This window comes from Mytilus edulis, chromosome 1, assembly GCF_963676685.1.
Source record: "Mytilus edulis chromosome 1, xbMytEdul2.2, whole genome shotgun sequence".
NCBI lineage: Eukaryota > Metazoa > Mollusca > Bivalvia > Mytilida > Mytilidae > Mytilus > Mytilus edulis.
The window spans coordinates 113072358-113084979 of record NC_092344.1 but is presented as its reverse complement, the minus strand read 5'-3'; the positions used below and the strand labels follow the sequence as shown (position 1 = coordinate 113084979).

The following is a 12622-nucleotide window of genomic DNA, read 5'->3' as shown; positions in this document are numbered from 1 at the left end:
AATCATATCCAAAACTTAACTTGTAAAATGGTTGAAAATTATCAACACAACACTGCCTAACAAAACTTATTATCGGTCGTCCAACTGTCTATATCAATCTGCTCAGCTCTTAATAAAACTCCATATCACGGCTTTGTGACGTCAAATACGTTGACCTGGCCTTAATAACTTTGACCCGGACATATCAGCGACGTCATAATGTTTGAACCGACGTTGATAAGTTTGACCCGAACTTATCAAGTCAACTTCCGGTTGCTGGTGAAACTAAGACAATACTTCCAAAAGACGCAAATACAGCCACATAAATCGATTATCAGGTTATCAGCATATTAATATTGTAAAATATCAGCTGCTCGACATAATATGAAGGCTTTTTGATCTCGTTCGATGCGCTTACTCGACAAAAAGCTTCATATTATGTCTTGCAGCTGATATTTTACGATATCAACATGCAGACAACCTGATAATCGGTACTTATCAGCCACATAATGATGATGAGCCTTCATTATATGAAATAAAATTATCCACATTTAAGGATGTACTTCATTGAAATAAAATAAACCAAGAATTTAAAATTGATACTATAAGCTGAAAGAGCATTTGTTATGGATCAAAATAAACTCAAAATATTGATAGGTCATGGAGCTCCTTTTCAAGATATTCGATTTAAAAAATATGGCAGGAAAAGTTTGACCATGTCTTTTACCTTATATTTGCATTGGTATTATTTGGGTCTTAAATCAAAAGAAACAAAATCAAGAATCTGCTTAAATTTTGCTAAAGGACCTTTTATAGCTACTGAAGTCTCATATGAACAAGAATGTGTCCCAAGTACACTGATGCCCCACTGGCACTATCATTTTCTATGTTCAGTGGACCGTGAAATTGGGGTTAAAACTTTAATTTGGATTTAAAATTAGAAAGATCATATCATAGGGAAAATGTGTACTAAGTTTCAAGTTGATTAGACTTCAACTTCTTCAAAAACTACCTTGACCAAAAACTTTAACCTGAAGCGAACGGACGCACAGACGGACGAACGAACGCACAGACTGACGAACGGACGCACAGACGGACGAACGGTGGCACAGACCAGAAAACATAATGCCTCTCTATTATCGTAGGTGGGACATAAAAAGCACATTGACCTATATTTTTTTTTTTGCTCTCTTGGTTCCTTTAAGGTGGCTCGCGGGTCTAAGTCAAAATTTTATTTTTATATAGGATTTCGCTATATTTTTCTACAATTGAACTTTATCTTATACTTAATAGAAAAATAAAATAAAAAGATGGGGTCACCATTTATTTATCTCACAATCTGCCTTCGAAAGAAGCATACATTTTTGTAAAGTTACTTTTTTTTCTGTTGAATAGGAGAAAAAAAAGGTACCGTAATATCGAAATTAAAAAAGAACTTAATTACAGAAATCGCTCAAATTTTACAAAAGTTGAGTTTAAGTACAGCTTATTTGAAAATGATAATAAAAAATATAGGTCACCGATGAGTTAAAAAAGATATTTCAATTTTAATGCCACAAAATAGCAATTTTGCACCAGAGGGAGATAATTTGGAGCGTTTTCAATGCTATATACATTTTAAGTCATCTGGGGCCAACATAAATTGATATTTTTGAATGATTTTTGTACTATATGATAAAGTAACATCTAATAAAGGTAATAAATAAAATTTGTAATGAAAAATAACTGTTTAATTTTTTTCCAAAATTGTTATACCCTCGATAGCCTCCTTAACTAGTGTTATGAAAAGCTTATAATTTTGAAACTGAGTATTGAACCTCCTAAAGACTTACTTATATAACTTATATAATAAACTTTGATATAATTTGTAAATGAATTGATAACTGGTGGGTTCAAATCAGATATGCTGCCAAATGATACCATGCTGTTAACTGGTGGGTTAAATCAGATATGCTGCCAAATGATACCATGTACTATATAATCTGATTACAATCATCCGTTGTAATTGTTAGGTTGTCTATCTACCATACAAGGACTTTTAAGTGTAAAGTCTTTCATCTAATGACAGCTGGACAAGAACATCGACCAATAAAAAAGGTGCATTAAAGGTCATTAATAAAGTACTTTGGAACTAGCAGCATCACCTAGAATGTTTAATTGATTCAAGGACATGAACTAGATGTTCTACGGAAGCAGAGTCAGTATACACCTTATCGCTAATCCCGGCTGACCCATCCGCTTGAACTTTTGACGTCAACAACAATCACTTTTCCATTGTGGCGTCAGATATTTTGCTTTATGACGTCAAAATTTTACGGGAACCTGTGTGATATCCAGTAATGGCGGACAAATAGCGATAAGGTGTATTACTAAACTCTTTTTTTGTTTTGTTATATCAGCCATATTCTTGATGTTCCATGTTTATTAGTATCATAATGTTTTGAGCACTTCATAACACTTTCCATACTATGTATTTTGAATAGATAGTGTTGTGCCAGCACAGTACATTCTATTGGAAATGTACTATCTTCTTTGTAATAGAAAGTGTTGTGCACACAGAACATTAAAGTTACTAAACAGAATAAACATGGAATTTATTAAAAAATTTCAAGCACAAGAAATAAATATGCAAATTCCATAATCAAAAATAAATCCAAGTTCAAATAATAGCCTGTTTCAAGTTTTGTTTATACATTAATCCCTTGTACCAACAAATGCTCGAAAGTAACAGTGTAACAATTCTGTCTGCCCATTCAAAATACTCTTGTGAGGAGAGATGCCATTCTGGACTTTTGTGCACTGAATGCATATTTTTTGGTTGAGTGTTCCTTAATTATTTTGATTCTGTCATAACATGGGAGCAAGTAATTCGGAATATATCACCTGACCAACTACTAGTACCTTACAAATATAAACTTAAAATAAGATGCTTACATTTTTTTATCTCCAATAAATGAAAAACTCTGTTGTTTGCTGTTGAACTGCTTTGAGATTTTACTTTACATATCTATAAAAAAATTTGTATGAATATAGATCTGATCACAAAATGAGAGTTTATGATATGAAAATTTATAAACCTTTCATGTATTCAAATATGGAGACATATGGAGCTGTTGTCCATTTGAATACAAAGCTAATAGTAACCCATACCTTGATAACTGGATTACAATCAAATCTACACAAGGTAGACAATTAATCAATACTCATGTTTTTATATCTAATATCATAATACAGGAAACAGCTGGCCAGTTCACAGTGGATGTGACACTCTAATCATTAGCCCTCCTTATACAAACAATCGAAACTATTAATGTAAATGTACAATTATCAAAAGGTCAACAAAAGGTTCTGTTTAATTCAATTAATCTGACATCGTTTGTTTAATCTTTGTAAAATATATAATCCAGATCAATGACTAAAGGGAGATAATAAAAAAAAATACATTTTCGATTATTAATCAAACAAGTTGAAATCTATAAAACTTAGCATTCATTTCTAGGTAACTTTTTCTCATGGTTGGTAGGCAGAATTCACTATAAATTTTCACTAAAAATATTCACTAAAAATATAATTGTTAAAGTTGCACAGAATTTTAATGCAATCTTTAAGATATGACTATTGCAAGAACATCCAAATTTAAATAAACAGTTTTTAAGTTTTACTTTATTGGGTTGCTGTTTTATTGTCCTTATATACCCCTTTACTTTTATTAAAGTAAATAAAAATTTGAAAGACACACAAAGTATTGTGACAGTAAATTATTGAACACTTTTGAAACATAAAGGTAATAGTAAACAGCCAGAAGTTCAGTCATCACAGGGAAATGTGCTTTTACAAGTGTATAACCACACAGGATAATACATTAAGAATAAACTAATCAAGCGTTTGTTGGTGATGCTGAGACTTATAATGTACTTATATTTTAGCATTACACAAGGAAATGCTTTTCTGAGACTGTTCTGACGTCTTTACACTTAATTTAATCAATTGGCTGTTTGCTGAATGACACTTTAGGCTGGGCAAACATGGTTTATTTATTAGCTGTTATTGGCTTTGAAAAAGGTTTCAGCAACTGTGAGTACTCTTAAGATTTGTACTTGGTGCCGTTTTGTCTTTAGGTAAAAAAAAATTTTTTATGTTTCATGCTGTGCTGATCAGTATAGCCATTTCCAACTGATTTTTACAGTTTGTTCTTATTTTGTTCAGTTACACCATTGTTGAAGTTTAGGGGAGGTTCAAATACACCTTATCGCTATTTAGTCCAATCAGTGAAAAACAGTCATTTATACAACTTCCTGTTTGGGTCATGCCGCCGAAAATAGAGGTCATCAGAAGTGAGATGAGGGAGGAAAAACTTTAGAAAGTGATCATCAAGAAACTTTGATAGAATATGATCCACTTTTTTCGAAATTAAAATTAAAGTAAAAAAATATTTTGTTTGAAGCATTTACGGTAGTTTAAACAGGTCTCATTAAAAAGTATCATGCATGGTGAATTGTTTAAACAGGGTCCCAGATAGCTTCAACTGGATGAAAAAGTTGTGTAATTTTAGAACTTATCCGGGATGGAATAAATAGCGATAAGGTGTATAAGAACAGGTGAAATGGAAAAATAAAGATTGAAAATCACAAATCCTATTGGGTTCTGCTTCATAAATGAACATGTTATTTTAATGTGTTTTATCTGATGACAAGGCCGTAGCTACCCTTGAGGCAAGTGAGGCAATTGTCTAACTAAAATTTCGACACTGATTATTTTTTTTATACATATCAATATAATAGTCATTTGTTGTTCTGTCTCAACCTTAATTTCTATATAACTTGTCATCATTCCTTTTAAACTATTCTTCCTGGATATAACTCAGCATCTCAACGGGTGATGTTTCTCGATAACATTAACCTAGTAATGATAATCATCATGGATCTCTAGTTAAAAACAGGCTCTTGCAGAAAAGGAAAAGCGACACTGAAGGTAAAGAAGGAATAATTCTAGTAAACTAGTTTTTTGTGAACAGAGTCTGAGTATTGTATATAACTTCATTAGAACAATCCAAAAACGATAAGTAGACTGACAAATCAAGTACTGGTATTCGGAAGGGGGAAGTTCTGTCTGCGTATTCATTTCTTCGTTTAACCAACTTTTGACAAATCAAGTCATCGCAAGGGGGCAGTCCTTAAAAACCTTAAAAATTGAAAGAATATCCCATATTCCAATTTGATATTATTGAGGAATGGTAGAACCTTTAACACAGGATTTTGTCTTTACTTATTCGGGACTACGGAATTTAATTTCTTTATATTCTGGGTTTCGGAATCGGACACCCCATACCTCTAACCCCTAAATTTATAGAATCTGGAACTAAAATACCACCAACTATTTCCAGGAATAATTTGAAATTATAGACCTACATGTAAACGTCAAAAACTCCATTCCAATTCCCCTGTACCCATATCATATATACTCTATAGATAGAATCATATACATTTATCTTATCTCATTCTATCCCTAGTTTGTCTACTCTTTGTCAGCATAAAAGCGAGTTTAATATTTTGTAACTGCAACTGTATGATGGTGCTTACAGGAAAGCTTAATTCCCTTTTGCAAACAAAACTGTTACTACCGATGCTGCTACCTAATTGCTGATGGAGAAGGAATTGGAAGAAGACATTGATCATTGTGTTGATGATAATGTGCTTCCTTTAGAAACACAAACTGCCCTGAAACGACTGAAAACTTGGAAAAGAGCATGCATGAGTGGCGAGAGATTGTGTGGGCTTGCCATGTTCATCGCGATAAGGATATCAGCAGACCAAATTATGATTCTGAAACGAGTTGACTGAACCGGCCATAGAAAAATTTGGCAAACTCTACTGAATCGATGTTTGTTCTATGTTCTGGCAGCAGACTCAAATCAGTGATATTTGGATGATTATCTTACATATAAATTTAAATAAAGTTGTTAAAAATTTGGTGTTAGTAAAAGTCTTAAAATATAAAAAAAAATATATAAAAAGTGTCCAAATTCAAAACATTATCAAACTCTCTAAAAATGCCTAGAATGCAGGATTTTGCACCATTCATTTCATACCCTCTAAAAAAAAAATTCGCATCGCTTCGCTCGGCTCAATTATTTTGCCTCACTAACATAAGATGCCTAGCTACGGCCTTGTGATGATCTGTCAAATAGTGAACAGATACATAAACGATTTTACTATTTATCTCAAGACATTGTCAAACCATTTTAAACAGCATCTTGATTAAACCAACCTTAATTATTATTAATATGGAGATGTTGTTTGATTCATTCCCATAATACAACTGTTCATTAAAAACATTACAGCAGACATATTGTAATGTTTCATACAATGCAATGGTAAAGGGCCCTCCCCCTTCTTGGGGAGGGTTTTAACATCACACCTTTGGTATATTTTTACCCCCTTATTGAAAGGATTTCAAACTCCTGTGGCTGTTCATGCGACAGAAAACGGGTGTCGTTCTCAATATTTCATAATATACATGTGACATAATTGAAAAGAAAGGAGTTTATCATGAAAACACATCTTGTATCTCGATTGAAATGATTTTAAACTACAACATCATGTTTTAGTGTTTACCTTACTTCAACTTACCTGCGCAATTTTCGCGGGAACTTAATAAATGCTGTACAAACCCGGAGAAGACGCCGTGAGGAATTCCGGCAATACTTTTTTTCGGTTTTTCACATTTTTGTGATAAAATGATCATGATAGCTGTTTACAGTTTATTGTATTTATATGTAATCTACATTTAATGTTCAGCAACATATTTTGTTCATTTGTCAATAGTTTGGTCCTCTTTTCAGATACTACAATAGGTCAACTATATTTGGTGTCGGAATGATTATAAAATGTGTACATGTCTGTCTGCCAGGATTTATTTAAGCTTTAGATTCATTGTTTATTGTTCATATTAAGCGATAGGTCAACCATTTTTTTTTTTGTTACGTGTAGGGAAATATTGTAAGGTCTACATGTCTGGTATGTATCATATGCTCAGTGACCATGACCTCATTTTTATACTAAGTTCATTGGTCTGTATTAATTTTTCATGGTTTTGTCTATTTCATGGATATTATTAGCAATGTGTTACTGTACTATATTTGATGAATGGAATGATAGTGCATGTCTGTCTGTCAGTGTATATCTGACCTTGACCTCATTTTTAGGGATCATTGATAATGTTAAGTTTATGTGATACTTGTAACACAGAAAATAAAAACATGGAAAAAGGGGCATTTCAATGTATGCACTCTTGTTCAAACTTTAAAATGAACAAGAGTGCATACACGGAAATGCCCCTTCTTCTAAAATCACTGACTATGATTGATTTTTAATATTTTGAAAGTATAGGTAACAAGAATGTGTCCTAAGTACACGGATGCCCCACTCGCACTATCATTTTTCATGTTTAATGGACCGTAAAATTGGGTATAAAATCTAATTTGGCATTAAAATTAGAAAGATCATACCATAGGGAATATGTGTACTAAGTTTCAAGTTGTTTGGACTTCAACTACATCAAAAACTACCATGACCAAAAACTTTAACCTGAAACTTCCACTTTCATTTTCTATGTTTATTGGACCGTGAAATTGGGGTCAAAAGTCTAATTTGGCTTTAAAATTAGAAAGATCATATCATAATTAACAAGTGTACTAAGTTTCAAGTAGATTGGACTTCAACTTCATCAAAAACTACCTTGACCAAAAACTTTAACTTGACGGACGGACGAACGGAGCCACAGACCAGAAAACATAATGCCCCTCTACTATTGTAGGTGGGGCATAAAAAGGTGTTACAAGTATCACATCTTAGTATTGATAGTCCTTCTAAAAAGTTGGTGTTGATGGCAGATATTTTGAAGTATCTTGAAATATTCACATATCTTTTTATCAACACTAAGGGCTAGACTTGTGGAACAGATACTTGACTATATATATATTGCTGAAGACAAGCTTGGTGTCAACCTTTTTCTTTTTTTTTCCATGTTTTTTTTCTGTGTCATTGGCACATATCCAATATCTATATATGTTACAGTGAATTTGTATAATCAGGGATTACATAATCCCTGAAAATTTTAGGGCCTAAAATTTTCAGGGATTATGTATAATCACTGGTTAGTTAGGGATTATATATAATCACTATAATTTTCAGGGATTATGTATAATCACTAGAAAAAACGTCAGGGATTATACAGAATAACTGAAATGATACTAAGATATATAACGGTGTCTTCCCATTTATCCAACTTTTAATTTTTTTTTATTTTTGTTAATTATTGGGTTGTTTGTTTAGTAATAATAAGGTGTCTTTCTAAAATTTGACAGTAAATTTGTTCCTGTATGTTTTATATTATTTAAAATATATATATATATTACATTAATGTAAACATTCATAAGATTGTCAATTCTATCCCAAATTTGTCAATTAAAACAGCAAAAGGCGTAGAAATATCTGAATGTTTTGGTATTTGAGCAAGTGTGAAATCATTTGTTCCCCAGACTATTGCTATACCGACCAGAAACTTAACATTTTATGACACTAGAGTCACTAGAGAGACAAAAGTCAATAATTTTCTTCAGTTTTACCGGTTTAAGGAAAGTAAGACAATATTAAAACATGAGGGAGAATACAAAAACTATGACCTCTTGTGTTTTAGAAATTGAAATTTAACTTAACTTAAGTCAAGTTATTTAATATTATATAAATCAACCGAAGTTAAGTTAAGCTAAGTTATTTAACATTATATAAATCAACCGTCGTTGCACCGGACTCGTACCATTGCCCGGTCTGATTGCATTGATACCTGCATCGTTAGTGAGAGCCTTATCCCCACTGCTACCGGGGTTAACATTGGCAAATCAAGCCATTTAAACTGTACTTTGAAAATGATTGAAATATATGAAATAAGTCATTAAAAATCTTGATAAAACTAAAGGGGGGTCTGTGTGAGCCAAGGCTCCGTGTTGAAGGCCGTACTTTAACCTATAATGGTTTACTTTTTAAATTGTTATTTGTATGGAGAGTTGTCTCATTGGCACTCACACCACATCTTCCTATATCTATCTCAACACTTGCAGGTGTGTGTAGCTCACAGCTTAAGGATATGAGGAAAAGTAAATGTGTTTTATAAATCACAAGTCTACTACCAATAATTATGCACACTTTTTAGAATTTCGTAAAATTTTCGTTTGTGTACCTTTTCTCATGGACTGGATCATATCAGACTAATACCCTTAATATTGTATAACGTTAGGCATACCGGTAATATATTAATATGAAAGACACAAAAATATTTAAATGATAAACACAATATAATTAAATGATAAGCACAATATAATTAAATGATAAGCACAATATAATTAAATGATAAGCAAAATATATATTGAATAATTGATGTTTTGTTTTTAATACTAGCTGACTTTATCAGCAATAATATCAAGCGAGCCCTTTTTGATATTTACTGTATCAGTATTAATAATATCAAGCGAGCCCACAAGGGTGGGTTGATGAAGTTAGTATTAAAATATTAACATGATTAAATGGCATAATGATTATTTTTTTTATCGTATTGTTTTAGCAATTGTTTTTACGTTGAGATATGGATTAAACTGAAATTGTCATCAAAACTATTTTTACGCGTACAATCTTTTTGATAAATGTTAATTTTATGCACAATATTTTAAAAATAAACATTTTATTTACAAACTAGATTTGGATGGCATCGACTATTACACATTTGTCCTGTCTTTTTACATGTATATCTATTAAATTCATATTTGTTTTTACCACAATATCAACATTTAAAAAACCTTGTCCTCCATGTCCAATCATATTTTACGGCACGTCTCAGAGAAATAGAGTTTTCAGCACAAACATCTGAAGGTACCAATGAAGGGAAATCAGCAACGTCAAACTGATGTCTTGTATTAAAGATCCGAGCAGGAGTCCATTGCTATATGGCAAGGATCTCCCTTTCCTGGAACCACTTGTGGAATTGGTTTGAGATATATGTTGTTTTTCCTCTGCAATTTGCATTAACTTTTGAGCATACGTTTTTCTTCAACCCAAGCAACACCTGTGCCTGTGCCAAGCTTATTTGTTAGCAGCATAATGAGGTTCAACACTTGGACAAAATATAAAGGAAAAAACTCATCACTTAAGAATCAAATAGTAGATCAGGAAGGAAAACTCCATGTTTACTTAAACTTTCAAGGAATAAGAAAAAAATGATAATTTGTCTATGATAATTTGTTTCATCATCTTTGGAGCTTTTAATTATTGATAATCACTGAAATCATAATTAGGGAATTTGTAGAATACTAATTAAAATTATCAGTGATTATGTGAAATCACTGGTAATTTTCAGGGAATCTGTATAATCACTAATGATTTTAGTGATTCTACATAATCCCTGAAAAATCAGGGATTCTACATAATCACTGATTATACAAATTCACTGTAACATATATATGTAATGAACTGCCCCACATTTGAGGTTAGATAGGTCATGAATTCATTGGCTTGCTGAAAGGAAAAAAGTTGTGTGATAGAAGACTTTAAAGGAGTACCACAGGGTTCCTTTATTGGTCTATAATTAAATGAATTGGTAAATAAGGATCATTTGATTGGCAACATTAAGTGGCAAATTTAGCTTGACAACGTTTACCAATGATAGCTGATAATACCCTGCTATGTACTAGACCTTTCTTTCTTCAATTTTCAAATATTTAAATGTTTCTTTTGTTGTTTATTTGCATTTTTATTCTTTGATTCTTTAAATTGGATCAAGACAAAGTATGTTTCCTGCATTCAAAACAGTGAGCTTAGATGTGGTATGAGCATCAAAAAATATTTCCGAATATCCTGAATTTTAATTATAGAAATTAACGAAATGTAAAACTTCAGCTACAGTTTACTTCAAAACATTTTGGACAGGATTAAACAAAATACTTATTCCTTAAGGTCAAGATACAGTAAATGTCACTGATTTACGTAAAACTTTGGCTCTTTGAACTACAACCGAAAATTGTAAAAATAATGCATTTATCTCATTTATCATTTGAATTTTTACTGATTTAATTCTTTCAAAATGGGTGAACATTTGTAAAGAAAGCACATAAAAGCGGCAAAAACCCTTCGAGAATTTGTCTTTAAATCATCAAATCTACTTCATAGATTTTTCTTAAAAAACTATATGTTGTTGATACATAAATTTCCGTTTGAATGGTGCAAAATAAAGATAGGGTTACCGACTTTGTTTTTATGGTATACATCATTCACAGTCGTGTTCCTGGTGAAAAAAGGCCTCAAAGCGTCGAAAAAATTGTAACGTCATTTGTTACAGTCCATAAAATGTTGATTTTTGAGGTTTTTTACTACCAACAAGGTAACAAATTGATTAATAGACAAAAAAGGAAGTTGGTGACCATATCATTATTTCAAATCAATAAAACAGAAATGTATTTGTCAACACAATATAGTTCTTTAAGAAAAAAATCTATGGAGTAGATTTAGAGATTAACATTTTAGAAGATTTTTCTCCAATTTTATATGCTATCTATTCAATTATTCACTCATATTGAAAAAAAATCAATCTGTAATATTTCAGATAAAAAAAAAAAAAATGCATTTCAACAAGTCATGGTTGTATGCAAAATTTTAGAAAAATCTGCGACATTGCCTATTTACTGTTCCTTGACCTTAACAACATATGGTTATTGGGAGCTATAAAGTTTCCCCATTATAGATACAGATCTAATTTCTATTCTGATGTTGACTGTTTACCCTTTGCTGTTAATCGTCATCGGATGATGATCTTACAAATTAAAATTATGTTGTGAATTTTGTTTTTTAGTCACTTTGTTTCTAATTAGTTTTAGTATTTGACTAGTTTCAATCTCTTCTTACACAATCACTTGACATGCTAGATGCTACCTAGGCTAGCTTCATACAGTAGTAAGCCAAGACCATGCCTTCCCAACAATATGTCATCATTTATTCTTCTCCTAGTTAGTGATCTGTTGGTAGCTAGACTGTGTAGGTTTTTTATCGTATGTTTCACTACTACATAATATGGCCTAGATAGGCAAATGGGGAGGTTTGTGTACATGTAAAACAGGATCAACCCTATCACATTTTATGCCTGTACCAAGTTGGGCCATGCAATGCTTTTTTTGTTGTCCTTGTCAGTGTTTATGATTGGTGTGCATGGCCCAATATTTCTGGTACATGTATATGCTATTATCCTTTAATGTGCTATCCTAGATCAATCTTGAACTTGCCTGAATCTAACAAGCATATATATGCAGTGACCTTCAGATGCCATAAAATTTTTCTCGATCAAATAAATAATCTGGAATTTTTTTATCACTCTCTAAAAATCACAGTAATATATGACACGATAATTTCTGAATTTTCAGTAAAAAAATAATGGCATTCTTTTATATTGAAGTAATTTGAGTAGGGGCACTAGCTGTCAAATTCATGTTCACCGATTTTAATCAAATTCTCATAATTGATTTATAACGATGTAAAACATTTATCAAAACTATTAAAAGTCTAAATCAAACAATTTACAAGGCACGGGCATGATAATAGGTAGC

At 31.8% G+C, this 12622-nt stretch overlaps 1 protein-coding gene across 2 annotated transcripts in view; it reads right to left on the bottom strand.

Moving 5' to 3' along the window:
• The window catches only part of LOC139500484 (adhesion G protein-coupled receptor L3-like), a 66898-nt gene extending 60272 nt beyond the window's left edge, over positions 1–6626 (bottom strand). The window contains exons 1-2 of one of the 2 annotated variants that reach the window (XM_071289225.1): positions 6609–6626; positions 2914–2986 (exon numbers count right to left, since the gene is read on the bottom strand). The gene's annotated coding sequence lies outside the window, so the exon portion shown is untranslated. The other variant, XM_071289263.1, reaches the window with a different exon arrangement.
• Between the last annotated feature and the right edge of the window lie 5996 nt (positions 6627–12622).